We start from the raw sequence: 6,000 nt of genomic DNA, 5'->3' as shown, positions 1-6,000 counted from the left end.
ACTCTTCTTGAGAACTCCCTGCTCGCTTGGAGAATGCACCTATGATGGGTCTATGGACCAAACGAGAAGGAAAGACTTTGACAAGAATGACTCGATGATATTCCATCCTTCCATCTACCTGTCATGAGGCTAGCCTTGGAGAACCTCTAGCTCCACCTCCTCATGGATTCCCCAAGCCTCCTGCCTTCTCCACCTTTCCCCCCCTTCGAGGATTCTTTGAATGCATATGATCATCCCTCCTCTTCTCCCCTGTCTGCTACTCGCTCTTCCATAACCAAGATTAAGGCCTTGTAATCTGCACAAATTCTTGAGCCTGCATGCAATGTTTCCACTCAGTTCATTTGCAGACACATCGAGGATCGTCAAATTGTTGAGATCAACCAAGTCCTCAGGAACACTCCAAGTAAGGCAATTGCCTTTGATTGGTGAAACCTAATAGCTCGCAATCCAACCATTCCTTTCCTGCTACAAAATTTGCATAATTTTTTCAATCAAGGCATTGGGAGCTTGCAATCGGAGCATGGGCTTGTGATTTTGTCAACCCTTTCAATGGGGAAGCGCTTGACTTACACTCCAAGGCCTGCACCAAAGTCCCTTGCTTCAGATCTGCTGCCTCTCGGCTCCTTGTCATACCCACATTGTCTGCTCTCCTTGGTTGCAAATTCATTGACCTCCACCCACCTGTGAATTGCCTATTCTGCCATGAAAATTTGAAACTCAAGCTTGGACTTTTGAAGTGTAAAGTTTTTTGTGAATCTACAAATGCTAATGAAGAGAGAGATAGTACCTCTGAGAGATAGATGGAGCTTGTGCTTGCCTCTCTCTCTCTCGGCAAAACCTGAGTGGTTGCATTGAATTGATCAATTTGAATCACGCTAGAAAATATCTGCCAAACAAAAAACATGAATTACTACAATTTTAGACCTTTGGAAGAAGCTTTTTTAGGAAACTCTCTAGCCTTACTATCAACCACGATCAAGGGTTGATAATGCTACACGTGACTCAAGGAGAGCTCAAAAAACTCAAACTTCCCCCTAGGCTACCTACCATTAAAAAAATGCTTTTTATTATGTCTCAAGAGAGATAATCACATAAAACTCTTGACATTTTTCTTTTCGTTAATTCCACCTCCCAAACGTTAAATATTCTCTATGAAACATCTACCAAAGTTTAGACACTTTTACAAAACCTTTTGCTTTTTAGCAACGAGTCGTTCTTATTCCATTTAAATCTAACCCTCCCTTTTCTTGTAAGCCTACGAGAAAACATTACATTTCACAAAAGAGGCAAGCTTAAAGTTCTAAACAAAGGGGAGGAGGGGAATATAAACCCCACCTACTCTAATGAAACTTTCGACTAGTAGTGCATGCATCTGGATTGAGCAACATAAGCCATATCAGGGAAATTTAAGAAACACACTTTGAATCAAGTACTAGCACACCAAGGTGCAATATGCTCAATTAACAATCTTGCTAAGAAATAAGTTGAACCATTCTTTTACTGGCTACTATACATATGTTGCACATGCATAAGCACATCTCGTTAAGTTTGAACATGTCAATCCAGTGTATGCAGGTTGTGCCCTTTAAAAAAGACTTTTTATTCTGTAGGAAATTCTCAAATAGACACTATATTGGAGAATTCAGGAATTTCCCAAGTCCCAATTTCAAATTATTGGTTAACATTAGACCAGGTGGCTAAATCTTAACCTTTAACTTGAAAGTGGGGCATGGAAGGTCCCTAATATAGTGTTTAGGATAGATTCCACTTTCAAGTTAGGGCTTAAGATTTGACCATGTGGCCAAATCTAGACCATATTAGGAATTCCCAAACTACATGAAAATTCTCAAATTCCTTAATATGGTGTTTATTATAAGACACCTTTAGGAAATTTAAGACTAAATTACAAGTATTACTTACATTTATGCATTTGTGTTTTCTAATATTTGTATAGTCCTTGATATTTGTCCTTGGTAGTGTGTCCAAATTTTATGCTCTTTGTTAAGTACTATTGTATTACTTCATGTGAGTTTCTTCCATTTCTCGAACTTTAAAAACCTTGTCTTTCTTTCTTGCAAGTTTAATTCACTACTATGAATTTACTAAAAAAAATGGAGGCTAATGACACCTTAAAAAAGAAAAGACCAAAGAGCATCGTTATATGACATATATTAAATGTTTTTTTAAAAGCCATGCTAATGAAGTCATATGGTTTAGGTCATAGAATGACTCTGGTAGCAATGTTTAGCACTTGTATTGTAGCTTTTAAACTTAAAATCAACACATTATATTCATCATTTTCCACCATTCCATGCCACTTTGCTTTGACCACTTGCCCTTGTCCTTCAATTTCCTCTTGCCTCTTGGCTTTAGCATATGTTGCCTCTTTTCTCTTGCCTTTTATTTTTCTTTTTGACTTGTTCCCTTCCTTAGCCTCTAGATCTCTTGCCCTTCCTTTTTCTCTCTTGCTCTCTTTTCCTTCCATCCTTTTCCTCTTTTTCCCTTCCAACCTTTTCATTTCTCCTTCTTGCCCTCCTAGCCTTTTCCTCTAGATCTCTTTGCTGCATGATTGGGTGTAGCCATTTTTTATGAGGTTTAGGGAATATATTATATATGGGTAACTTGCTCGATTCATAACCTATGCTTTCCTAGACGGGATTCAACGAACTTGATGTCTAAATTAATCTACATATTATGAGCTTGAATTTGAGATCAAAACATTACACAATCGGCATCTTGAATGAGATCATAAAACTATTTCAAATGCTATAATTTCTATGAAGCATGCCCCTTGGACTATACATGAAATATTAAATATTCTAAAAACTTCAAATAATCATCCTACACATATATGGAACCAATTATTCATTTGAAAGTGCACTACTTGTGCGTTTCATGAACCAAAGGACATGACCAATTGATAACCTTTGCTATGGTTTAGGGGGTGTCTACTATTGTGCTGCAATTGTATGCATACATATGAGGGCACTGCTCATAACATTTTCTAATCTGGTTGGAAAGGTAAGCTTGTTGAAAAATAGTACTCCACACTTGTGGAGCTACTGCATTGTAGTCTTACTAAAGTTTGATATTTGATGATATTTGTAGCTTAGTTCACCCATAAATGGATACATTAGAAAAAGCTCAATTGATACGTGTACAATGCTCTCTAAATAAATCCAACATTGTTTATCATTTTTCATTGGTTTCTTTTTGAGTCACTATCTTGCAATGAGGTTCACAAGCATGCCAAATGGTGGTTTTATATCTTAATCCACAACATCAAACCTACTAGTGAGCCATTTTTCCTTTTGCTTTTATCAGCCATTTTGATCCCTTTGCACTTGTTTAAGGGACACATGTAGGTGATGTGTACAACTTAAGGCAACAAAACACGATCGTGGATTTTTTCCAAAATTTGCTTTTGCATTTAAAGCTTTGCACTAGTAAATTTCACTTCCCCCAACTGGTAAATCCCAGATAAAGTACATAGCACACACCTGTGTCCTATCTGAACTATGCAAAAAATTCTCATGGCAATTTGTGACTATCACTTTTAAGCTTTCTGCTTCTTAACTTTTTTTTCTCATCATATCTATCTTGGCTTCTTCCCATCCATGCATCTTTCCCTTTCTTGGATATTTGCCCCTGCTCACTTTGTGTTCCTTAGGCTTTCTTGGAGCATGAACAAGTTTTGATTTCTACCACGAAGCTTCATGCAAGTCCTTGTTTTTCCTCACAAGCTAGCTCACTTAACATAAATAATTTCCCGTTCCTTGGTTTGCTTTATTTGTTTAAAATAAGGTATCACATGCTGTGATGCATTTGTCATGGTTGCAAGAGAACTAGAGAGAGCGACTACGAGATAGAAACATTAATTAAATCAGTAGAGAAGAGACATTGAAGACTCTTTTATTATCCAAAAATAGCAATAGCTATGCTTGAAATTATACATTTAAATCATATATTTACAAGAAATATTGCTCTGGATGAGTCTTTATACAAAGGATTCTGTCACGGAATTTTCAATCATTTAATTCTGCCTTTATAATGACTTAGGTACAAATGGATGATCCTAACATTTGATCGTTTGAAGATCCAATTCGTCATCACTTGTTGCTTGGGTGCCATCTTCATTCACTCCTGTAACATCTCCATTCTTTATGGATGCTTGAATGTTGATACCAACATCTCCTTCTACTTCCTCCTTAGTAATCTCTTTAAAAAGTCCTATATGTGCGATATAATTGGTTGCAGTATTCTTATTTTTTCTTCTACATCCTATCCCATATGCTTCTTTTTTTCCTTTGTCCTTGATTTCCAAGATACTAAAATAATTTTGTTCCACCGAAGTCAAATTATGGCTTGCATAATAAACTGGCTGGTACCATGATTTTTGTCATTTCTGCATCAATACTGGTATGCTATGTTAGATGCATCAATAATAAATAAAACTCTAACTCCTACTTTGGTGGTTGCAATATCGGAGCTACACTCAACATATTTTTATACAATGGGAATGTTTTCTCCTATTCCTGTGCCCAACATATGAAATTTTCTTCCTAGTAAATTGCATGAGTGGTTGGCAAATGTGGAACAAATACCTCAGAAAGTGATTTTGCCACTTCAATTGCCCTATGAACCATATTAGTTCTTTTAGGTTGCAAGGTACTTTTGCATTTTAAATAGCTTCTATCTTTCAAAAATCAATTTCCATCCCTTCTATAAAAATAATATTTCCTAACAGCACTCCTCTATGTACTATGAACACACATTTTATGAGATTTAGGCTAAGCCATGAATATCTGCATTTGTCAATACACAACCTAGGCTGGTCAATATGATCTTTTCTTTTTCTTAAAGACAATAGAGTTATCTAAGAATACTTGTAAAAGTGGTTAGAAATGGGAGGTGTGTTTTTCAATTCAAACCCCATCAGTTTTTGAATCCAACTTTGAAAAGTTGGAGCTGCATTCTTTAGTTCGAACCCCATCATGTGACTGGCAAATACCCCCCTTCTATCCATAAATGTTATTTCATCTTCAAACTCTTCTCCCATCTAGATCTGATTATAACAGCTAAATTATAAAATTTGTGCCAAGTGACAACATCCAAAAGGGTATCGTAGACTTGGAGTGGAAATAAATTCGTTATTATTATGGCTTTCAATTTTGGGTGATCCAACCAAATCTAAACCTTTCCATTTTCTTTTAAACAATGATAATTCGGGAAAGCTAGGTTAATTTTTTAAGTGGCTAGATGAAATCCACCTTTAATAGCTTGTTAATTTTATGCTTAACCTATTTTGCAAAATTTGGGTTCATCTTATACCTCTCCTGGATTATAGGAGTATCATCCTTTTTTAAATTAATCCTGTGTACACACACGCTCAATTTGCCTCACTTCATATTAATGTCCTCCCATGCAAAAATATCAGCAAATTTTTTAACAATGTGATCAACTCAATCTAAAATTGACCCTCTGCATGAATGCTAATCTTAGCAATTGTTGAGTTCTCTTCCATACTTAGAATCACTTCTTTGAGATCATCCTCTTTGACTCAAGAAGTTCTTAATATTTGGTCTTCAAAAGCTACTTTAGTGATGACATCATTTCATTTCTGGTGATGAGAAAATTCATTGGTATCTAGTTCAGATTTTGAATCTGGTATCTATTCCCCTATTTTCTATGTTTCTAATCTGGACTGGATGTAGATACAGCATACACCCCCATTGGATTTTGTTCTTCATGTGCATACCACTGAAAGATTTGGCTTGCATCAACTTCAGACATCAGGGTGATAGATGGATTCACATCTAAGAACCACCGATCCTTATCATCATCCAAATTTGTCCCCATATTGACTCCTTGATTGATTATCATGGATGCACTGCCTTCTTCAAAATGACTTTCGAGATTGTCTCCAGTCTTAGCTTATTCTTTTTGCTGCAAATAGTGATTTTGGATGCATCCGAATCGTGTTTGACTCGAACTACCTTG

This window comes from Dipteris shenzhenensis, chromosome 11 (genome assembly GCF_047967505.1).
Source record: "Dipteris shenzhenensis isolate YYH24624 ecotype China chromosome 11, Dip_SZ_1.0, whole genome shotgun sequence".
In the NCBI taxonomy this organism is placed as follows: domain Eukaryota; kingdom Viridiplantae; phylum Streptophyta; class Polypodiopsida; order Gleicheniales; family Dipteridaceae; genus Dipteris; species Dipteris shenzhenensis.
The sequence above is the reverse complement of the archived record's forward strand: the minus strand, read 5'-3'. Positions refer to the sequence as shown.